The sequence below is a fragment of the Oncorhynchus keta genome, chromosome 14 (assembly GCF_023373465.1).
Source record: "Oncorhynchus keta strain PuntledgeMale-10-30-2019 chromosome 14, Oket_V2, whole genome shotgun sequence".
Classification (NCBI taxonomy): Eukaryota; Metazoa; Chordata; class Actinopteri; order Salmoniformes; family Salmonidae; genus Oncorhynchus; species Oncorhynchus keta.
This window is the reverse complement of record NC_068434.1, coordinates 1424563-1449872: the sequence shown is the minus strand read 5'-3', so window position 1 is coordinate 1449872 and position 25310 is coordinate 1424563. Positions and strand designations below refer to the sequence as shown.

At 41.9% G+C, this 25310-nt stretch overlaps 1 protein-coding gene across 1 annotated transcript in view; it reads left to right on the top strand.

The window, feature by feature from the left end:
* Nucleotides 1-25310, top strand: part of dmrt1 (doublesex and mab-3 related transcription factor 1) — a 79158-nt gene that overhangs the window by 46775 nt on the left and 7073 nt on the right.

Below are 25310 nucleotides of genomic sequence, written 5' to 3'. Positions count from 1 at the left end.
AAGGACTAGTAGAAGAATACTACAGACACAGTGGAATCATTGAACAAAATATGAAATTAATTGATGAAATACAATAAAATCACAACATAGGTTTCTTTGAATCAAAGCAAAAATAATTAGCTACAAAAAAGAAAAAAATACAGTAAAGGTCAACTGCAGTGTTCCTCACCTTACTGTAAAACACCACTGCAGTGTTCCTCACCTTACTGTAAAACATCACTGCAGTGTTCCTCACCTTACTGTAAAACATCACTGCAGTGTTCCTCACCTTACTGTAAAACATCACTGCAGTGTTCCTCACCTTACTGTAAAACATCACTGCAGTGTTCCTCACCTTACTGTAAAACATCACTGCAGTGTTCCTCACCTTACTGTAAAACATCACTGCAGTGTTCCTCACCTGGCTTACTGTAAAACGTCACTGCAGTGTTCCTCACCTTACTGTAAAACATCACTGCAGTGTTCCTCACCTTACTGTAAAACATCACTGCAGTGTTCCTCACCTTACTGTAAAACAACACTGCAGTGTTCCTCACCTGGCTTACTGTAAAACGTCACTGCAGTGTTCCTCACCTTACTGTAAAACATCACTGCAGTGTTCCTCACCTTACTGTAAAACATCACTGCAGTGTTCCTCACCTTACTGTAAAACATCACTGCAGTGTTCCTCACCTTACTGTAAAACATCACTGCAGTGTTCCTCACCTTACTGTAAAACATCACTGCAGTGTTCCTCACCTTACTGTAAAACACCACTGCAGTGTTCCTCACCTACTGTAAAACATCACTGCAGTGTTCCTCACCTTACTGTAAAACATCACTGCAGTGTTCCTCACTGCACCACTGTGTTCCTCACGTTACTGTAAAACATCACTGCAGTGTTCCTCACCTTACTGTAAAACATCACACAGTGTTCCTCAGTGTTCCTCACCTTACTGTAAAACATCACTGCAGTGTTCCTCACCTGGCTTACTGTAAAACATCACTGCAGTGTTCCTCACCTTACTGTAAAACATCACTGCAGTGTTCCTCACCTTACTGTAAAACATCACTGCAGTGTTCCTCACCTTACTGTAAAACATCACTGCAGTGTTCCTCACCTTACTGTAAAACATCACTGCAGTGTTCCTCACCTTACTGTAAAACATCACTGCAGTGTTCCTCACCTTACTGTAAAACATCACTGCAGTGTTCCTCACCTTACTGTAAAACACCACTGCAGTGTTCCTCACCTTACTGTAAAACATCACTGCAGTGTTCCTCACCTTACTGTAAAACATCACTGCAGTGTTCCTCACCTTACTGTAAACATCACTGCAGTGTTCCTCACCTTACTGTGAAACATCACTGCAGTGTTCCTCACCTTACTGTAAAACACCACTGCAGTGTTCCTCACCTTACTGTAAAACATCACTGCAGTGTTCCTCACCTTACTGTAAAACATCACTGCAGTGTTCCTCACCTTACTGTAAAACACCACTGCAGTGTTCCTCACCTTACTGTAAAACATCACTGCAGTGTTCCTCACCTTACTGTAAAAAGCAAAACAAAGGATTGATTAATGTACTTCTATATTTCCATCAACCCTGTCTTGTGGATTTGGCCACAGGTTCTCATCCACATCACAATGGATGTTTTCATTAGCCAAACATCTTGGGAAGAATCTTCGGGTGAGTCCAGGCCTGACACTGGTCTACCGTGATGTCATTGCATGCGTCATTCATGGCCTGGAGAAGGGCGGCTTGTTCGTGAGGGCGCCTATCATATACCTTCCACCTCCATTTGGAGAAAAATTCCTAAATTGGGTTAAGGAACGTAGAGTATGGGGGTAAGTACATGGTGGTAGTGGTAGTGGTGGTAGTGGTAAGGCAGATATAGTAATGTAGATATTGTATTGTGGTCCTTCTAGTTGTAATGGCGCTTGTAGAGGGTAGTAGTACATAGAATGTATGCAAATGACTGTAAGTATAAAAGCGTGTAAATGGCATATTTTTTTTTTTTTTTTGTAATGCAGATATTGTAATGTAGATATTGCTAGGTCAGTCAGATTTAGCCCTCCAGATATAGTAATGTATATATAGTAATGTAAATATAGTAATGTAGATATAGTAATGTAGATATTGCTTGGTTAGTCAGATTTAGCCCTCCAGATATAGTAATGTAGATATTGCTAGGTTAGTCAGATTTAGCCCTCCAGATATAGTAATGTAGATATTGTAATGTAGATATTGTTAGGTTAGTCAGATTTAGCCCTCCAGATATAGTAATGTAGATATTGTAATGTAGATATTGCTAGGTTAGTCAGATTTAGCCCTCCAGATATAGTAATGTAGATATAGTAATGTAGATATTGTAATGTAGATATAGTAATGTATATATTGCTAGGTTAGTCAGATTTAGCCCTCCAGATATAGTAATGTAGATATTGTAATGTAGATATTGTGATGTAGATATTGTAATGCAGATATTGTAATGTAGATATTGTAATGTAGATATTGCTAAGTTAGTCAGATTTGTCCCTCCAGATATAGTAATGTAGATATAGTAATGTAGTAATGTAGATATTGCTAGGTTAGTCAGATTTAGCCCTCCAGATATAGTAATGTAGATATAGTAATGTAGATATTGTAATGTAGATATTGCTGAGTTAGTCAGATTTGTCCCTCCAGATATTGTAATGTAGATATTGTAATGTAGATATTGTAATGTAGATATTGTAATGTAGATATTGCTAGGTTAGTCAGATTTGTCCCTCCAGATATTGTAATGTAGATATTGTAATGTAGATATTGCTGAGTTAGTCAGATTTGTCCCTCCAGATATTGTAATGTAGATATTGTAATGTAGATATTGTAATGTAGATATTGTAATGTAGATATTGCTAGGTTAGTCAGATTTAGCCCTCCATGTAGATATTGTAATGTAGATATTGCTAAATTAGTAATTTCACCCTCAGATATAGCCAGATATGTAGATATTGTAATGCAGATATAGTAATGTAGATATTGTAATGCAGATATTGCTAGGTTAGTCAGATTTAGCCCTCCAGATATAGTAATGTAGATATTGTAATGTAGATATTGTAATGTAGTAGATATAGTAATGTAGATATAGTAATGTAGATATTGCTAGGTTAGTCAGATTTAGCCCTCCAGATATTGTAATGTAGATATTGTAATGTAGATATTGTAATGTATATACTAATGTATATTGTAATGTAGATATTGCTAGGTTAGTCAGATTTAGCCCTCCAGATATAGTAATGTAGATATAGTAATGTAGATATTGTAATGTAGATATAGTAATGTATATATTGCTAGGTTAGTCAGATTTAGCCCTCCAGATATAGTAATGTAGATATTGTAATGTAGATATTGTAATGCAGATATAGTAATGTAGATATAGTAATGTAGATATTGTAATGTAGATATTGCTAGGTCAGTCAGATTTAGCCCTCCAGATATTGTAATGCAGATATTGTAATGTAGATATTGTAATGTAGATATTGCTAAGTTAGTCAGATTTGTCCCTCCAGATATAGTAATGTAGATATAGTAATGTAGATATTGTAATGTAGATATTGCTAGGTCAGTCAGATTTAGCCCTCCAGATATTGTAATGCAGATATAGTAATGTAGAAATTGTAATGTATATATTGTAATGTAGATATTGTAATGTAGATATAGTAATGTAGATATTGTAATGTAGATATTGTAATGTAGATATTGCTAGGTTAGTCAGATTTAGCCCTCCAGATATAGTAATGTAGATATTGTAATGTAGATATTGCTAAATTAGTCAGATTTCGCCCTCCAGATATAGCCAGATATTGTAATGTTGATTTAGTAATATAGATATTGTAATGCAGATATTGCTAGGTTAGTTAGATTTAGCTCTCCAGATATAGTAATGTAGATATTGTAATGTAGATATAGTAATGTAGATATTGTAATGCAGATATTGCTAGGTTAGTTAGATTTAGCCCTCCAGATATAGTAATGTAGATATTGTAATGTAGATATTGTAATGCAGATATACTAATGTAGATATAGTAATATAGATATAGTAATGTAGATATTGCTAGGTTAGTCAGATTTAGCCCTCCAGATATAGTAATGTAGATATTGTAATGTAGATATTGTAATGTAGATATTGTAATGCAGATATTGCTAGGTTAGTTAGATTTAGCCCTCCAGATATAGTAATGTAGATATTGTAATGTAGATATTGTAATGTAGATATGGTAATGCAGATATTACTAGGTTTGTTAGATTTAGCCCTCCAGATATAGTAATGTAGATATAGTAATGTAGATATTGCTAGGTTAGTCAGATTTAGCCCTCCAGATATTGTAATGTAGATATAGTAATGTAGATATTGCTAGGTTAGTCAGATTTAGCCCTCCAGATATTGTAATGCCGATATTACTAGGTTCGTCAGATTTAGCCCTCCAGATATAGTAATGTAGATATAGTAATGTAGATATTGTAATGTAGATATTACTAGGTTCGTCAGATTTAGCCCTCCAGATATTGTAATGTAGATATAGTAATGTAGATATTGCTAAGTTAGTCAGATTTAGCCCTCCAGATATAGTAATGTAGATATAGTAATGTAGATATAGTAATGTAGATATTGCTAAGTTAGTCAGATTTAGCCCTCCAGATATAGTAATGTAGATATAGTAATGTAGATATAGTAATGTATATATTGTAATGTAGATATTGCTAAGTTAGTCAGATTTAGCCCTCCAGATATAGTAATGTAGATATAGTAATGTAGATATTGTAATGTAGATATAGAAATGTAGATATTGCTAAGTTAGTCAGATTTAGCCCTCCAGATATAGTAATGTAGATATAGTAATGTAGATATTGTTCGGTTAGTCAGATTTAGCCCTCCAGATATAGTAATGTAGATATAGTAATGTAGATATAGTAATGTAGATATTGCTAAATTAGTCAGATTTAGCCCTCCAGATATAGTAATGTAGATATAGTAATGTAGATATAGTAATGTATATATTGTAATGTAGATATTGCTAGGTTAGTCAGATTTAGCCCTCCAGATATAGTAATGTAGATATAGTAATGTAGATATTGTTCGGTTAGTCAGATTTAGCCCTCCAGATATAGTAATGTAGATATTGCTAAGTTAGTCAGATTTAGCCCTCCAGATATAGTAATGTAGATATAGTAATGTAGATATAGTAATGTAGATATTGCTAGGTTAGTCAGATTTAGCCCTCCAGATATAGCCAGATATTGTAATGTAGATATAGTAATGTAGATATTGTAATGTAGATATTTTTTATTTTTATTTTTTTATTTCACCTTTATTTAACCAGGTAGGCTAGTTGAGAACAAGTTCTCATTTGCAACTGCGACCTGGCCAAGATAAAGCATAGCAGTGTGAACAGACAACACAGAGTTACACATGGAGTAAACAATTTAGCAAGTCAATAACACAGTAGAAAAAAATGGGCAGTCTATATACAATGTGTGCAAAAGGCATGAGGAGGTAGGCGAATAATACAATTTTGCAGATTAACACTGGTGATAAATGATCAGATGGGCATGTACAGGTAGAGATATTGGTGTGCAAAAGAGCAGAAAAGTAAATAAATAAAAACAGTATAAAAACAGTATGGGAATGAGGTGGGTGAAAAGGGTGAGCTATTTACCAATAGACTATGTACAGCTGCAGCGATCGGTTAGCTGCTCGGATAGCTGATGTTTGAAGTTGGTGAGGTAGATAAAAGTCTCCAACTTCAGCGATTTTTTAGCAATTCGTTCCAGTCACAGGCAGCAGAGTACTGGAACGAAAGGCGGCCAAATGAGGTGTTGGCTTTAGGGATGATCAGTGAGATACACCTGCTGGAGCGCGTGCTACGGATGGGTGTTGCCATCGTGACCAGTGAACTGAGATAAGGCGGAGCTTTACCTAGCATGGACTTGTAGATGACCTGGAGCCAGTGGGTCTGGCGACGAATATGTAGTGAGGGCCAGCCGACTAGAGCATACAAGTCGCAGTGGTGGGTGGTATAAGGTGCTTTAGTGACAAAACGGATGGCACTGTGATAGACTGCATCCAGTTTGCTGAGTAGAGTGTTGGAAGCCATTTTGTAGATGACATCGCCGAAGTCGAGGATCGGTAGGATAGTCAGTTTTACTAGGGTAAGCTTGGCAGCGTGAGTGAAGGAGGCTTTGTTGCGGAATAGAAAGCCGACTCTGGATTTGATTTTTGATTGGAGATGTTTGATGTGAGTCTGGAAGGAGAGTTTGCAGTCTAGCCAGACACCTAGGTACTTATAGATGTCCACATATTCAAGGTTGGAACCATCCAGGGTGGTGATGCTAGTCGGGCATGCGGGTGCAGGCAGCGATCGGTTGAAAAGCATGCATTTGGTTTTACTCGCGTTTAGGAGCAGTTGGAGGCCACGGAAGGAGTGCTGTATGGCATTGAAGCTCGTTTGGAGGTTGGATAGCACAGTGTCCAATGACGGGCCGAAAGTATATAGAATGGTGTCGTCTGCGTAGAGGTGGATCAGGGAATCGCCCGCAGCAAGAGCAACATCATTGATATATACAGAGAAAAGAGTCGGCCCGAGAATTGAACCCTGTGGCACCCCCATAGAGACTGCCAGAGGACCGGACAGCATGCCCTCCGATTTGACACACTGAACTCTGTCTGCAAAGTAATTGGTGAACCAGGCAAAGCAGTCATCCGAAAACCGAGGCTGTTGAGTCTGCCGATAAGAATTTGGTGATTGACAGAGTCGAAAGCCTTGGCGAGGTCGATGAAGACGGCTGCACAGTACTGTCTTTTATCGATGGCGGTTATGATATCATTTAGTACCTTGAGTGTGGCTGAGGTGCACCCGTGACCGGCTCGAAACCAGATTGCACAGCGGAGAAGGTACGGTGGGATTCGAGATGGTCAGTGACCTGTTTGTTGACTTGGCTTTCAAAGACCTTAGATAGGCAGGGCAGGATGGATATAGGTCTATAGCAGTTTGGGTCCAGGTGTCTCCCCCTTTGAAGAGGGGGATGACTGCGGCAGCTTTCAATCCTTGGGGATCTCAGACGATATGAAAGAGAGGTTGAACAGGCTGGTAATAGGGGTTGCGACAATGGCGGCAGATAGTTTCAGAAATAGCGGGTCCAGATTATCAAGCCCAGCTGATTTGTACGGGTCCAGGTTTTGCAGCTCTTTCAGAACATCTGCTATCTGGATTTGGGTAAAGGAGAACCTGGAGAGGCTTGGGTGAGGAACTACGGGGGGCGGAGCTGTTGGCCGAGGTTGGAGTAGCCAGGCGGAAGGCATGGCCAGCCGTTGAGAAGTGCTTATTGAAGTTTTCGATAATCATGGATTTATCGGTGGAGACCGTGTTTCCTAGCCTCAGTGCAGTGGGCAGCTGGGAGGAGGTGCTCTTGTTCTCCATGGACTTCACAGTGTCCCAGAACTTTTGGAGTTGGAGTTACAGGATGCAAACTTCTGCCTGAAGAAGCTGGCCTTAGCTTTCCTGACTGACTGCGTGTATTGGTTCCTGACTTCCCTGAACAGTTGCATATCACGGGGCTATTCGATGCTATTGCAGTCCGCCACAGGATGTTTTTGTGCTGGTCGAGGGCAGTCAGGTCTGGAGTGAACCAAGGGCTGTATCTGTTCTTGGTTCTGCATTTTTTGAACGGAGCATGCTTATCTAAAATGGTGAGGAAGTTACTTTTAAAGAATGACCAGGCATCCTCAACTGACGGGATGAGGTCAATGTCCTTCCAGGATACACGGGCCAGGTCGATTAGAAAGGCCTGCTCACAGAAGTGTTTTAGGAGCGTTTGACAGTGATGAGGGGTGGTCGTTTGACTGCGGCTCGTGGCGGATACAGGCGATGAGGCAGTGATCGCTGAGATCCTGGTTGAAGACAGCGGAGGTATATTTGGAGGGCCAGTTGGTCAGGATGACGTCTATGAGGGTGCCCTTGTTTACAGAGTTAGGGTTGTACCTGGTGGGTTCCTTGATGATTTGAGTGAGATTGAGGGCATCTAGCTTAGATTGTAGGACTGCCGGGGTGTTAAGCATATCCCAGTTTAGGTCACCTAACAGAACAAACTCTGAAGCTAGATGAGGGGCGATCAATTCACAAATGGTGTCCAGGGCGCAGCTGGGAGCTGACGGGGTCGGTAGCAGGCGGCAACAGTGATAGACTTGTTTCTGGAGAGAGTAATTTTCAAAATTAGTAGTTCAAACTGTTTGGGTATGGACCTGGAAAGTATGACATTACTTTGCAGGCTATCTCTGCAGTAGACTGCGACTCCGCCCCCTTTGGCAGTTCTATCTTGACGGAAGATGTTATAGTTGGGTATGGAAATCTCTGAATTTTTGGTGGCCTTCCTGAGCCAGGATTCAGACACGGCAAGGACATCAGGGTTAGCAGAGTGTGCTAAAGCAGTGAGTAAAACAAACTTAGGGAGGAGGCTTCTGATGTTGACATGCATAAAACCAAGACTTTTTCGATCACAGAAGTCAACAAATGAGGGTACCTGGGGGCATGCAGGGCCTGGGTTTACCTCCACATCACCCGCGAACAGAGAAGGAGTAGTATGAGGGTGCGGCTAAAGGCTATCAAAACTGGTCGCCTAGAGCGTTGGGGGCAGAGGATAAGAGGAGCAGGTTTCTGGGCATGGTAGAATATATTCAGGGCATAATGCGCAGACAGGGGTATGGTGGGGTGCGGGTACAGCGGAGGTAAGCCCAGGCACTGGGTGATGATGAGAGAGGTTGTATCTCTGGACATGCTGGTTGTAATGGGTGAGGTCACCGCATGTGTGGGGGGGTGGGACAAAGGAGGTAACAGGGGTATGCAGAGTGGATCTAGGGGCTCCATTGTGAACTAAAACAATGATAACTAACCTGAACAACAGTATACAAGGCATATTGACATTTGGGAGAGACATACAGCGAGGCATACAGTAATCACAGGTGTTGAATTGGGAAAGCTAGCTAAAAACAGTAGGCGAGGCTAATCAGCTAGCACAACAAACAGCAGGTAAAATGGCGTTGACTAGGCAACTGGGCCGACAGATAAACAAACAAGCAGAATGGGGTACCGTGATTAATGGACAGTCCAGCGTGCGTCAGCTATGTAGCCAAGAAATCAGTGTCCAGGGGGCAGCGGTGGATGGGCAGGGAAGCTGGGCTGGCGAGTGTTATCCAGGTTTTTTTTTTATTTTTTTATTTTTTTTTATTTTATTTATTTTTTAAACTAACAATGACTAAATAGCTTGTAGCTAGTTAGCTGGTTAGCGTCTGGAGGTTCTTGAGTGTGTCATAAAAATAAATCAAAATTAAAAGTGATATTGCTAGGTTAGTCAGATTTAGCCCTCCAGATATAGTAATGTATATATTGTAATGCAGATATAGTAATGTAGATATTGTAATGTAGATATTGCTAGGTTAGTCAGATTTAGCCCTCCAGATATAGTAATGCAGATATAGTAATGAAGATATTGTAATGTAGATATTGTAATGTAGATATTGTAATGCAGATATTGCTAGGTTAGTCAGATTTAGCCCTCCAGATATTGTAATGTAGATATTGTAATGCAGAAATTGTAATGTAGATATAGTAATGTAGATATAGTAATGTAGGTATTGTAATGTAGATATTGCTAGGTTAGTCAGATTTAGCCCTCCAGATATAGCCAGATATTGTAATGTAGATATTGTAATCCAGATATTGCTAGGTTAGTCAGATTTAGCCCTCCAGATATAGTAATGTAGATATATTAATGTAGATATTGTAATGCAGATATTGCTTGGTTAGTCAGATTTAGCCCTCCAGATATAGTCAGATACTGTCATGCCGATATAGTCACGCAGATATTTCTAGGTTATTCAGATTTAGCCAAATATGGGTGGTCCACAGTTTGTTTTTGTATTGTCTTCTACAGTGGGCTTCTAGGTTCTTTCTCCTCTTCCTCTCTTTCTCTCTTCTCTTTCACCTCACCTCTCCCTTTTCCTCTCTCCTCTTCATCCTTCTCTTTGTTTCTCCTCTTCCTCCTCCTCTCTCCTCTTCCTCCTCCTCTCCTCTTCCTCCTCCTCTCTCCTCTTCCTTTCTCCTCTTCATCCTTCTCTTCCTCTCTCCTCTTCTCTCTCCTCTCTCCTCTTCCTCCTTCTCTATCCTCTTTCTCCTTCTCTCTCCTCTTCCTCTCTCCTCCTCTTCCTCTCTCCTCCTCTTCCTCTCTCCTCCTTTTCATTCTCCTCTCTCCCCTTCGTCTCTCCTTCTCCTTCTCTTCCTCTCCTCTCCTCTCTTCCTCTCCTCCTCTTCCTCTCTCCTCTTCCTCACTCCTCCTTTTTCTCTTCCTCTCTCCTCCTCCTCCTTCTCTTCCTCTCTTCCTCTCCTCTCTCCTCTTCCTCCTCCTCTTCCTCCTCCTCTCTCCTTCCTCCTACATCTCCTCCTTCTCTTCCTCTCTCCTCTTTCTCCTTCTCTGCCTCTCCTCCTCTTCTCTCCACTTCCTCCTCTTTCTCCTTCTCTCTCCTCTTCCTCTCTCCTCCTCCTTCTCCTTCTCTTCCTCTTCCTCTCCTCTTCCTCTCTCCTGTTCCTCTCCCCTCCTCCTTCTTCTCTTCCTCCATCTCCTTCTCTTCCTCTCTCCTCCTCCTCTCTTCTCCGCCTTCTCCTCCTCTTCCTCTCTCCTCCTCCTTCTTCTCTTCCTCTCCCCTCTCTCTGCCTCTCTTCCCATCTCCTCCTTCTCTTCCTCTCTCCTCCGCTTCCTCTCTTCCTCTCTCCTCTTCCTCCCTTCTCCTCCTTCTCTTCCTCTCCTCTTCCTCTCTCCTCCTCTCTCTGCCTCTTCCTATCTCCTCCTTCTCTTCCTCTTCCTATCTCCTCCTTCTCTTCCTCTCTCCTCCTCTTCCTCCTCTCCTCTCCTACTTCTCTCCTCCTCGTCTCCTCCTCCTCCTCCTCTCTCCCCTGTGGCACCACACCAACAGGCCACTATGTCTGTCACTACCAGATACCGGCAGCACAGCTAGTGCCAGATCCTTGCCAGATCCTTGCCTCCCCTCTGCCGGTTCCCAGGCGGGCACTGTGCCGTTGACGTTGTTCTGTGCTGAACCCCAGAACACAATGCCTCCACTGGACCGGCACTCCTCTGACCCTGTCCTTGACATTCCACCTAGCTGGCCAAGGGACTCACTGGGGGAGAGACTGGGTCGATATTAGAATGAAGATGCTAGTCTTGTTGAATGAGAATAATGTGGTCATTATGTTCAGTTGAAGAAAGACACGTCAGTGTTCTAGACACAGAACACCCCTTCAAATTAGTGCATATGGCTAATTCAACCACACCCGTTGCTGACAGATGTATAAAATGGAGCACACCGCCATGCAATCTCCATTGACAAACATTTGCAGTAGAATGGTCCTTACTGAAGAGCTCAGTGACTTTCAATGTGGTACCGTCATAGGATGCCACTTTTCCAACAAGTCAGTTCATCAAATGTCTACCCTGCTAGAGCTGCCCCGGTGAACTGTAAGTGGCGTTATGGTGGAAACGTCTAGGACGGCTCAGCTCCAAAGTGGTAGGCCACGCAAGCTCACAGAACGGACCGCCGAGTGCTGAAGCGCAAAGCGCAAAAACATTGTCTGTCCTGGTTGCAACACTCACTACCGAGTTCCAAACTGCCTCTGGAAGCAACATCAGCACAAGAACTGTTCATCGGGAGCTTCATGAAATGGGTTTCCATGGCCGAGCAGCAGCACACAAGCCTAAGATCACCATGTTCAATGCCAAGCGTTGGCTGGAGTGGTGTAAACCATTTGAGTCTGGAGCAGTGGAAAGTGATGAATCACGCTTCACCATCTGGCAGTCCGATGTACGAAACTGTGTTTAGTGGATGCCAGGAGAACACTCCCGAAAAGCATATAGTGCCAACTGTAAAGTTTGGTGGAGGAGGAATAAAGGTCTGGGGCTGTGTTTTCGTGGTTCGGGCCCCTTAGTTCCAGTAAAGGAAAATCTTAATGCTACAGAATACAATGACGATTCTGTGCTTCCAACTTTGTGGAAAACAGTTTGGGGAAGGCCCTTTCCTGTTTCAGCCTGACAATGCCCCCGTGCACAATGCTAGGTCCATACAGAATTGGTTGGTCGAGATCGGTGTGGAAAAACTTGACTGGCCTGCACAGAGCCCTGACCTCAACCTCACCGAATACCTTTGGGATGAATTGGAATTCCGACTGCGAGTCGGGCCTAATCGCCCAACATCAGTGCCCGACCTCACTAATGCTGTTGTGGCTGAATGGACGCAAGGGGGGGGACCAACTCTATATTAATGCCCAAGACCTTGGAATGAGATGTTGGACGAGCAGGTGTCTACATACTTTTGGTCATGTTGTGTAAATATCTTTGGCTTCTTTCCTTGCATATTGAGACATGAGGCCATTAAGAGGAACACCGTGTGACAGCTCTCTCCCAGCCCTGACGGCAGCACCGCACTCCCCAGCAGAAAGCAGGTCATTAGTTGGCCAAACACACACACACACACACCAAGCAGCCAAATAAGGATCAGGATGCCACGCTGTCCCCCCCCCCGAGATGAAACTTGTCATGTGTCTTTCTCCATCCGTCACGCGGGGCCGCGGCGGGCCGCCCCAGTGTTCTTCTTAAAACCCAGCCACCCTGCGCCGTAAATACACTGGACGGGAGAAGAGGTGATGCTGCAGTCAAACCCAACTTAACCCCTCACCCCCCAGCCTCACCTCACCCCCCAGCCTCACCTCACCCTACCCAGCCTCACCTCACCCTACCCAGCCTCACCTCACCCAGCCCAGCCTCACCTCACCCAGCCCGGCCTCACCTCACCCAGCCCAGCCTCACCTCACCCCCTAAGCCCAGCCTCACCTCACCCCCAGCCTAGCTTCACTCACCTCACCCCCAAGCCCAGCCCCACCTCACCCCCCAGCCCAGCCTCACCTCACCCCCCAGCCCAGCCTCACCTCACCCCCAAGCCCAGCCTCACCTCACCCCCAAGCCCAGCCTCACCTCACCCCCAGCCCAGCCTCACCTCACCCTCAGCCCAGTCTCACCTCACCTCACCCCCCAGCCCAGCCTCACCTCACCCCAGCCCAGCCCAGCCCAGCCCCACCTCAACCCTCAGCCCAGCCTCACCCCACCCCCCAGCCCTGCTTCATCTCACCCCCAGCCCTGCTTCATCTCACCCCCCTGCCCTGCCATTCCTCACCCCATCCCCCACATCTCACGCCCCCAGCCCTGCCTCACCTCACCCCCAAGCCCTGCTTTACCTCACCCCCAGCCTCACCCCACCCCTCACACCTTATCCCCCCGCCCTGCCATTCCTCACCCACCCCTCACACCTTATCCCCCAGCCCTGCCTCACCTCACACCCAGCCCTTACTTACCTCACCCCCAGCTCTGCCTCGCCCCAACCCCCAGCCCAGCCCTGCCTTACCTCACCTCCCTGCCTCACCCGCCAGCCCCGCCTCACTTCACCCCCCCAGCCTTACCTCACCTCACCCCCCACCCCTGCCTCACCTCACCCCCAGCCCTTCCTTACCTGGTCGTGGTAGTAGTGGTAGTGATAGTAGTAGTAGTAATAGTGGTGGTAGTGGTAGTAGTGGTGATGGTAGTACTATTAGTTGTAGTGGTGTTAGTAGTAGTAGTAGTGGTGGTAGTGGCGGTGGTAGTGGTGGTAGTAGTGGTTGTATTAGTGGTGTTAATGGTAGTGGTGGTAGTAGTGGTGTTAATGGTAGTGGTGGTAGTAGTGGTAGTAATAGTGGTGTTAATAGTGGTGGTAGTGGTGGTGGTAGTAATAGTGGTGGTAGTAGTGGTCGTAATAGTGGTGGTAATGGTAGTGGTGGTAGTAGTGGCGGAGTGGTGGTGGTAGTAATAGTGGTGGTAGTGGTGGTGGTAGTAATAGTGGTGGTAGTAGTGGTAGTAATAGTGGTGGTAGTGGTGATAGCGGTGGTAGTAGTGGTTGTAATAGTGGTGTTAATGGTAGTGGTGGTAGTAGTGGTAGTAATAGTGGTGGTGGTGGTAGTGGTAGTAATAGTGGTAGTAGTGGTAGTAATAGTAGTGGTAGTGGTAGTAGTGGTAGTAATAGTGGTGGTAGTGGTAGTAATAGTGGTAGTGGTAGTAGTGGTAGTAGTAGTAGTGGTAGCGGTGATGGTAGTGGTGGTGGTAGTAGTGGTAGTAGTAGTGGTGGTGGGAGTAGTAGTGGTGGTGGGAGTAGTAGTGGTGGTGGTAGTAGTAGTGGAAGCGGTGATGGTAGTGGTGGTAGTAGTAGTGGTCATTTAGTGGTAGTTGTCATTTAGTGGTAGTGGTGGTAGTAATAGTGGTGGTAGTGGTGGTAGTAATAGTGGTGGTAGTAGTAGTGGGGGTGGTGGTGGTAGTAGTAGTAGTGGTGGTGGTAGTAGTAATAGTGGTGGTGGTAGTAATAGTGGTGGTAGTTATAGTCGTGGTAGAAGTAGTTGTAGTAGTGGTGGTAGTTGTAGTCGTGGTAGAAGTAGTTGTAGTAGTGGTGGTAGTTGTAGTTGTAGTAGTGGTGGTAGTAATATTGGTAGTAGTGGTAGTAGTTGTGGTGGTAGTGGTAGTAATAGTGGTGGTAGTAGTAGTATTAGTTGTAGTGGTAGTAGTAGTGGTGGTTGTAATAGTGGTAGTAGTAGTAGTAGTAGTAGTGGTGGTAGTGGTAGTAATAGTGGTGGTAGTAGTAGTAGTAGTATTAGTTGTAGTGGTAGTAGTAGTGTTTCTGGTAGTGGTAGTAATAGTGGTGGTAGTAGTAGTAGTAGTAGTAGTATTAGTTGTAGTGGTAGTAGTAGTGTTTCTGGTAGTGGTAGTAATAGTGGTGGTAGTAGTAGTATTAGTTGTAGTGGTAGTAGTAGTGTTTCTGGTAGTGGTAGTAATAGTGGTGGTAGTTGGTACTAGTAGTATTAGCACCCACCAAACAATAATGTGTAGCACCTAACTATGTATCAATATGATTTTTCACCTTTTTGGGGGTGGAATTTTGAGATAAAATGTATTATATGCTGCTGTGGCTAATGCACACCATAAAAAAACACAAAAGAACATTGTCCTTGCTTGTTCTAGAAACAGGGTTAGGGGTTAGGTAACCCTAACCCTAACCCTGTGTTATGAGTGGGTTGCTTTGGACGTTGCAGCACCGGACTACAGCCATATAGATGTGAACCTAGAAGAGGAGCTACAGACGGGAATAGGGAAGAAGCAGTCGACCGGGATTGCCCAGAAAATCAAGGTAAGCTAACGTTACTGAGTGAGTGTCAAGCTAGCTAGCTAAGGAACTAAAAACTGCAATTATCATAAACCATTATTATCTCGCTAGCTTTGGTAGTTAAACATCTTTCAGATGTAAAGCAAGCAGGACCGTGGCAAATAAAGGTGAAATAAAGTAAATGTCAGAAGCTAAGCATGCTAGTTTATGGTAGATCACTCGTCATTAGTTGTGTTGTCATTTAGCTAACCAGCTAGCTAGCTAGGCTAATTCTCCGCATCATCCATTGTTTAAGCAGTTTGGATGCTAAATTAGGTCTCAACAATCACAGGCATCTAAACTAGCGGTTGGCTCCAGATGAGGAGCATGATGGAATGAGTCACCTATGTGACACGAGCCACAATACAGAGTAGAATTTGCTTTTCGCTTTAGCAATTGTTGGTGAGATGAAAGGTGGTGCCTTCACCATAATTTGTAAATAAATTCATAAAAAATCCTACAATGTGATTTTCTGGATTTTTTCCCCTAATTTTGTCTGTCATAGTTGAAGTGTACCTATGATGATAATTACAGGCCTCTCTCATCTTTTTAAGTGGGAGAACTTGCACAATTGGTGGCTGACTAAATACTTTTTGCCCCACTGTAGGACAGTTTTCTCCTACCACAGTAACTCTTTAGTCACCATTGGCCTTAAGGGGAAATGTGTGATTTCCTTCCTCTCTGGCAACTGAGTTAGGAAAGACATTTGTATTTTTGTAGTGACTGGGTGTTTTGATACACCATCCAAAGTGTAATTAATAACTTACTTCACCATGCTCAAAGGGATATTGAGCTTTTTTAATATTTTACCCATCTACCAATAGGTGCTCTTCTTTGCGAGGCGTTGGAAAAACCTCTCTGGCCTTTAGTTGAAATTCACTGCTCGACTGAGCGACCTTACAGATAATTGTGTGGGTTACAGAGATGAGGTAGTCATTCAAAATCATGTTAAACACTATTATTGCAGACAGAGTGAGTCCATGTAACTTATTATGTGACTCGTTAAGCACATTTTTAAATAAATAAAAACATCTAAAACCATAATTCCACTTTGAGGTTATGGGGTATTGTGTGTAGGCCAGTGAAACAACATCTCAATTTAATCCATTTTAAATTCACACTGTAACACAACAAAATGTGGAAAAAGTCAAGGGGTGTGAATACTTTGAAGGCTCTGAAGCTATAAATTCACGTCATAGCCATTATTACAAAATGGCATGCATTCTTTAATCAGATCTATCGTTGTTATTTACAAACATGAATGTGAAGTACGCAAACTGATACATGAAGTCAGAGGTGAGGGATACTAGGCAGGAGGCCCTGGGCCAGAGGGAGGTCAGGGGAGAGGGATACTAGGCAGGAGGCCCTGGGCCAGAGGGAGGTCAGGGGAGAGGGATACTAGGCAGGAGGCCCTGGGCCAGTGGGAGGTCAGGGGAGAGGGATACTAGGCAGGAGGCCCTGGGCCAGAGGGAGGTCAGGGGAGAGGGATACTAGGCAGGAAGCCCTGGGCCAGAGGGAGGTCAGGGGAGAGGGATACTAGGCAGGAGGCCCTGGGCCAGAGGGAGGTCAGGGGAGAGGGATACTAGGCAGGAGGCCCTGGGCCAGAGGGAGGTCAGGGGAGAGGGATACTAGGCAGGAGGCCCTGGGCCAGAGGGAGGTCAGGGGAGAGGGATACTAGGCAGGAGGCCCTGGGCCAGAGGGAGGTCAGGGGAGAGGGATACTAGGCAGGAGGCCCTGGGCCAGTGGGAGGTCAGGGCTGAGGGGTACTAGGCAGGAGGCCCTGGGCCAGTTGGAGGTCAGGGCTGAGGGATACAAGGCAGGAGGCCCTGGGCCAGTGGGAGGTCAGGGCTCTCTCTCTCTTTCTAGCATACTTACTACCTCCATGTCTCTCCAGGTGCTACAGAGACATAATAATGCTCCCAAACTTTCTGACAAACTACCTGCAATCTCTCCAGAGAAGTAAATTACACATAATAGCATACTATGTAAACCTCCTTCACTGTGGCAGTCTGCCTGTGTGATGACAGCATATTATCCAGGGTCACTGGTTGGGTTGGATTTACAGTACTCACTCCAACCCATGCTCTTCCTCCCTGTAAAAGTCTCCCAGACTTTTATGAAACTAACATGTGTTCATCCCTCTGTCCCCAGGTGAGTCTGCTGGGCTATAAAACTCTATAGAACAACACATCAACAGACCTGCCACCCTGTTGTCAGCTCTCTGCAGACAGTTCCCCGAGGAAGGATGTAACGATCAAGACTGTCTAAGGCCACGTTTGGGGATGACCAAATGCAAAAAGTTTTGTATAAAACAACTCATTTTCATTTTTGTGTCGTTCAATTACAAAACAATAACGTTTTCATGTCACGTTGGTCTTCACACTAACTTCTGTGGTAACTTAAAGATAACAGGTAGAGCGTATGATTCAAAAGGTTTAAAATGCAAGTCACATGGCAGAATACATTGTATTCATGTTTATCAGACCTCACACAGGTGTGTCAACTAAAATATATATCCCAGACAAGCGATTTGAAGTCAGTACGTCGGTGACTGCATCCGTAGCAGTTTGTATGAATTTGAGTGGTCACATGCATACTATGTATGTTGACAGAATGGCTGAGAGAGAGACTGTTGTACTCTCAGGTAAGACCCCTCAGGTAAGACCCCTCGGGTAAGACCTCTCAGGTAAGACCCCTCAGGTAAGACCCCTCGGGTAAGACCCCTCAGGTAAGACCCCTGTTCCTGGCCTGTCAGCAATGCCACTGAAATGCAACAACAACATGAATAATAATTATCTTAGTAACTTAGCTAACGAGCTAATGAAACACGAATGTAAATGCACAAGCCTAATCAGTCAAATTATATTAAAATAATTTGCAGTGAAATGAGAAGGGGCATTTTACTAACAAACTGTTAGTCACCAATACATCAATAAACGGGTTGAATAGTCAGTAACTAGCTAGTCTTTAACAGAAAAGGTTGAATAGTCAGTAACTAACTAGTCTCTAACAGAAACGGGTTGAATAGTCAGTAACTAACTAGTCTCTAACAGAAACTGTTGAATAGTCAGTAACTAACTAGTCTTTAACAGAAAAGGTTGAATAGTCAGTAACTAGCTAGTCTCTAACAGAAACTGTTGAATAGTCAGTAACTAGCTAGTCTCTAACAGAAACTGTTGAATAGTCAGTAACTAGCTAGTCTTTAACAGAAACTGTTGAATAGTCAGTAACTAACTAGTCTTTAACAGAAACTGCTGAATAGTCAGTAACTAGCTAGTCTTTAACAGAAACTGTTGAATAGTCAGTAACTAACTAGTCTCTAACAGAAAAGGTTGAATAGTCAGTAACTAGCTAGTCTCTAACAGAAACTGTTGAATAGTCAGTAACTAACTAGTCTTTAACAGAAACTGTTGAATAGTCAGTAACTAACTAGTCTCTAACAGAAACGGGTTGAATAGTCAGTAACTAGCTAGTCTCTAACAGAAACTGTTGAATAGTCAGTAACTAACTAGTCTCTAACAGAAACTGTTGAATAGTCAGTAACTAACTAGTCTCTAACAGAAACTGTTGAATAGTCAGTAACTAACTAGTCTCTAACAGAAACGGGTTGAATAGTCAGTAACTAGCTAGTCTCTAACAGAAACTGTTGAATAGTCAGTAACTAGCTAGTCTCTAACAGAAACGGGTTGAATAGTCAGTAACTAGCTAGTCTTTAACAGAAACTGTTGAATAGTCAGTAACTAACTAGTCTTTAACAGAAACTGTTGAATAGTCAGTAACTAGCTAGTCTTTAACAGAAACTGTTGAATAGTCAGTAACTAACTAGTCTCTAACAGAAAAGGTTGAATAGTCAGTAACTAGCTAGTCTCTAACAGAAACTGTTGAATAGTCAGTAACTAACTAGTCTTTAACAGAAACTGTTGAATAGTCAGTAACTAACTAGTCTCTAACAGAAACGGGTTGAATAGTCAGTAACTAGCTAGTCTCTAACAGAAACTGTTGAATAGTCAGTAACTAACTAGTCTCTAACAGAAACTGTTGAATAGTCAGTAACTAACTAGTCTTTAACAGAAACTGTTGAATAGTCAGTAACTAACTAGTCTCTAACAGAAACGGGTTGAATAGTCAGTAACTAGCTAGTCTCTAACAGAAACTGTTGAATAGTCAGTAACTAGCTAGTCTCTAACAGAAACGGGTTGAATAGTCAGTAACTAACTAGTCTTTAACAGAAAAGGTTGAATAGTCAGTAACTAGCTAGTCTCTAACAGAAACGGTTGAATAGTCAGTAACTAGCTAGTCTCTAACAGAAACGGGTTGAATAGTCAGTAACTAACAGAAACGGGTTGAATAGTCAGTAACTAGCTAGTCTCTAACAGAAACTGTTGAATAGTCAGTAACTAACTAGTCTCTAACAGAAAAGGTTGAATAGTCAGTAACTAACTAGTCTCTAACAGAAACTGTTGAATAGTCAGTAACTAACTAGTATTTAATAGAAAAGGTTGAATAGTCAGTAACTAACTAGTCTCTAACAGAAACTGTTGAATAGTCAGTAACTAACTAGTCTTTAACAGAAAAGGTTGAATAGTCAGTAACTAGCTAGTCTCTAACAGAAAAGGTTGAATAGTCAGTAACTAACTAGTCTTTAACAGAAAAGGTTGAATAGTCAGTAACTAACTAGTCTCTAACAGAAACTGTTGAATAGTCAGTAACTAGCTAGTCTCTAACAGAAACTGTTGAATAGTCAGTAACTAGCTAGTCTCTAACAGAAAAGGTTGAATAGTCAGTAACTAACTAGTCTCTAACAGAAACTGTTGAATAGTCAGTAACTAACTAGTCTCTAACAGAAAAGGTTGAATAGTCAGTAACTAACTAGTCTCTAACAGAAACTGTTGAATAGTCAGTAACTAACTAGTCTTTAACAGAAAAGGTTGAATAGTCAGTAACTAGCTAGTCTCTAACAGAAAAGGTTGAATAGTCAGTAACTAACTAGTCTTTAACAGAAAAGGTTGAATAGTCAGTAACTAACTAGTCTCTAACAGAAAAGGTTGAATAGTCAGTAACTAACTAGTCTTTAACAGAAAAGGTTGAATAGTCAGTAACTAACTAGTCTCTAACAGAAACTGTTGAATAGTCAGTAACTAACTAGTCTCTAACAGAAACTGTTGAATAGTCAGTAACTAACTAGTCTTTAACAGAAAAGGTTGAATAGTCAGTAACTAACTAGTCTCTAACAGAAACTGTTGAATAGTCAGTAACTAACTAGTCTTTAACAGAAAAGGTTGAATAGTCAGTAACTAGCTAGTCTCTAACAGAAAAGGTTGAATAGTCAGTAACTAACTAGTCTTTAACAGAAAAGGTTGAATAGTCAGTAACTAACTAGTCTCTAACAGAAACTGTTGAATAGTCAGTAACTAGCTAGTCTCTAACAGAAACTGTTGAATAGTCAGTAACTAGCTAGTCTCTAACAGAAACTGTTGAATAGTCAGTAACTAACTAGTCTCTAACAGAAACGGGTTGAATAGTCAGTAACTAGCTAGTCTCTAACATAAACTGTTGAATAGTCAGTAACTAGCTAGTCTCTAACAGGAAAGGTTGAATAGTCAGTAACTAACTAGTCTCTAACAGAAACTGTTGAATAGTCAGTAACTAACTAGTCTTTAACAGAAAAGGTTGAATAGTCAGTAACTAACTAGTCTCTAACAGAAACTGTTGAATAGTCAGTAACTAACTAGTCTTTAACATAAAAGGTTGAATAGTCAGTAACTAGCTAGTCTCTAACAGAAACTGTTGAATAGTCAGTAACTAGCTAGTCTCTAACAGAAACGGGTTGAATAGTCAGTAACTAACTAGTCTTTAACAGAAAGGTTGAATAGTCAGTAACTAGCTAGTCTCTAACAGAAACTGTTGAATAGTCAGTAACTAACTAGTTTTTAACAGAAAAGGTTGAATAGTCAGTAACTAGCTAGTCTCTAACAGAAACTGTTGAATAGTCAGTAACTAACTAGTCTCTAACAGAAACTGTTGAATAGTCAGTAACTAGCTAGTCTCTAACAGAAACTGTTGAATAGTCAGTAACTAGCTAGTCTCTAACAGAAACTGTTGAATAGTCAGTAACTAGCTAGTCTCTAACAGAAACAGGTTGAATAGTCAGTAACTAACTAGTCTAACAGAAACGGGTTGAATAGTCAGTAACTAGCTAGTCTCTAACAGAAACTGTTGAATAGTCAGTAACTAACTAGTCTCTAACAGAAAAGGTTGAATAGTCAGTAACTAACTAGTCTCTAACAGAAACTGTTGAATAGTCAGTAACTAACTAGTCTTTAACAGAAAAGGTTGAATAGTCAGTAACTAACTAGTCTTTAACAGAAAAGGTTGAATAGTCAGTAACTAACTAGTCTCTAACAGAAACTGTTGAATAGTCAGTAACTAACTAGTCTTTAACAGAAAAGGTTGAATAGTCAGTAACTAGCTAGTCTCTAACAGAAAAGGTTGAATAGTCAGTAACTAACTAGTCTTTAACAGAAAAGGTTGAATAGTCAGTAACTAACTAGTCTCTAACAGAAACTGTTGAATAGTCAGTAACTAGCTAGTCTCTAACAGAAACTGTTGAATAGTCAGTAACTAGCTAGTCTCTAACAGAAAAGGTTGAATAGTCAGTAACTAACTAGTCTCTAACAGAAACTGTTGAATAGTCAGTAACTAACTAGTCTCTAACAGAAAAGGTTGAATAGTCAGTAACTAACTAGTCTCTAACAGAAACTGTTGAATAGTCAGTAACTAACTAGTCTTTAACAGAAAAGGTTGAATAGTCAGTAACTAACTAGTCTCTAACAAACTGTTGAATAGTCAGTAACTAACTAGTCTTTAACAGAAAAGGTTGAATAGTCAGTAACTAGCTAGTCTCTAACAGAAAAGGTTGAATAGTCAGTAACTAACTAGTCTTTAACAGAAAAGGTTGAATAGTCAGTAACTAACTAGTCTCTAACAGAAACTGTTGAATAGTCAGTAACTAGCTAGTCTCTAACAGAAACTGTTGAATAGTCAGTAACTAACTAGTCTCTAACAGAAACTGTTGAATAGTCAGTAACTAGCTAGTCTCTAACAGAAACTGTTGAAGTCAGTAACTAACTAGTCTCTAACAGAAACTGTTGAATAGTCAGTAACTAGCTAGTCTCTAACAGAAACTGTTGAATAGTCAGTAACTAACTAGTCTCTAACAGAAACGGGTTGAATAGTCAGTAACTAGCTAGTCTCTAACAGAAACTGTTGAATAGTCAGTAACTAGCTAGTCTCTAACAGAAAAGGTTGAATAGTCAGTAACTAACTAGTCTCTAACAGAAACTGTTGAATAGTCAGTAACTAACTAGTCTTTAACAGAAAAGGTTGAATAGTCAGTAACTAACTAGTCTCTAACAGAAACTGTTGAATAGTCAGTAACTAACTAGTCTTTAACAGAAAAGGTTGAATAGTCAGTAACTAGCTAGTCTCTAACAGAAAAGGTTGAATAGTCAGTAACTAACTAGTCTTTAACAGAAAAGGTTGAATAGTCAGTAACTAACTAGTCTCTAACAGAAAAGGTTGAATAGTCAGTAACTAACTAGTCTCTAACAGAAACTGTTGAATAGTCAGTAACTAACTAGTCTCTAACAGAAACTGTTGAATAGTCAGTAACTAACTAGTCACTAACAGAAACGGGTTGAATAGTCAGTAACTAGCTAGTCTCTAACAGAAACGGGTTGAATAGTCAGTAACTAGCTAGTCTCTAACAGAAACTGTTGAATAGTCAGTAACTAACTAGTCTTTAACAGAAACTGTTGAATAGTCAGTAACTAACTAGTCTTTAACAGAAACTGTTGAATAGTCAGTAACTAGCTAGTCTTTAACAGAAACTGTTGAATAGTCAGTAACTAACTAGTCTCTAACAGAAACTGTTGAATAGTCAGTAACTAACTAGTCTTTAACAGAAACGGTTGAATAGTCAGTAACTAGTGTCAAGCAGCCACAACTGTCAGTAAGAGTGTCCATGATTGAGTCTTTGAATGAAGAGATTGAGATAAAACTGTCCCGTTTGAGTGTTTGTTGCAGCTCGTTCCAGTCGCTAGCTGCAGGAAACTGAAAAGAGGAGCGACCCAGGGATGTGTGCTTTGGGGACCTTTAACAGAAAGTGACTGGGAGAACGGGTGTTGTATGTGGAGGATGAGGGCTGCAGTAGATATCTCAGGTAGGGGGGAGTGAGGCCTTGTATCTTTATTGTTAATATGGTACTGGAACTGACCCTGTATATAGTCACCTTACCCCTTCTACATATCTACCTCCATCACTCCAGTATCCCTGTCACCTTCCCCCTATACATATCTACCTCCATCACTCCAGTATCTCTGTCTCCTTACCCCTATACATATCTACCTCCATCACTCCAGTATCCCTGTCACCTTCCCCCTATACATATCTACCTCCATCACTCCAGTATCCCTGTCTCCTTACCCCTATACATATCTACCTCCATCACTCCAGTATCCCTGTCTCCTTACCCCTATACATATCTACCTCCATCACTCCAGTATCCCAATACATTGTTAATAAGATACTGAACTGACCCTGTATATAGTCACCTTACCCCTATACATATCTACCTCCATCACTCCAGTATCCCAATACATTGTTAATAAGATACTGAACTGACCCTGTATATAGTCCCCTTACCCCTATGCATATCTATCTCCATCACTCCAGTATCCCTGTCACCTTCCCCCTATACATATCTACCTCCATCACTCCAGTATCCCTGTCTCCTTCCCCCTATACATATCTACCTCTATCACTACAGTATCCCTGTCACCTTCCCCCCTATACATATCTACCTCCATCACTCCAGTATCCCTGTCCCCTTACCCCTATACATATCTACCTCCATCACTCCAGTATCCCTGTCTCCTTCCCCCTATACATATCTACCTCCATCACTCCAGTATCCCTGTCTCCTTCCCCCTATACATATCTACCTCCATCACTCCAGTATCCCTGTCTCCTTCCCCCTATACATATCTACCTTCATCACTCCAGTATCCCTGTCTCCTTCCCCCTATACATATCTACCTCCATCACTCCAGTATCCCTGTACATGTTAATATGGTACTGACCCTGTATATAGTCACCTCCCCCCTATACATATCTACCTCCATCACTCCAGTATCCCTGTCACCTTACCCCTATACATATCTACCTCTATCACTCCAGTATCCCTGTCCCCTTCCCCCTATACATATCTACCTCTATCACTTCAGTATCCCTGTCTCCTTACCCCTATACATATCTACCTCTATCACTTCAGTATCCCTGTCTCCTTACTTACTGACCCTGTATATAGTATGGTATTAACTGACCCTGTATATAGTATGGTATTAACTGACCCTGTATATAGTATGGTATTAACTGACCCTGTATATAGTATGGTATTAACTGACCCTGTATATAGTATGGTATTAACTGACCCTGTATATAGTATGGTACTAACTGACCCTGTATATAGTATGGTATTAACTGACCCTGTATATAGTATGGTATTAACTGACCCTGTATATAGTATGGTATTAACTGACCCTGTATATAGTATGGTATTAACTGACCCTGTATATAGTATGGTACTAACTGACCCTGTATATAGTATGGTATTAACTGACCCTGTATATAGTATGGTATTAACTGACCCTGTATATAGTGTGGTATTAACTGACCCTGTATATAGTATGGTACTAACTGACCCTGTATATAGTATGGTATGAACCGACCCTGTATATAGTATGGTACTAACTGACCCTGTATATAGTATGGTATTAACTGACCCTGTATATAGTATGGTATTAACTGACCCTGTATATAGTATGGTATTAACTGACCCTGTATATAGTATGGTATTAACTGACCCTGTATATAGTATGGTATTAACTGACCCTGTATATAGTATGGTATTAACCTGACCCTGTATATAGTATGGTACTAACTGACCCAGTATATAGTATTAAACT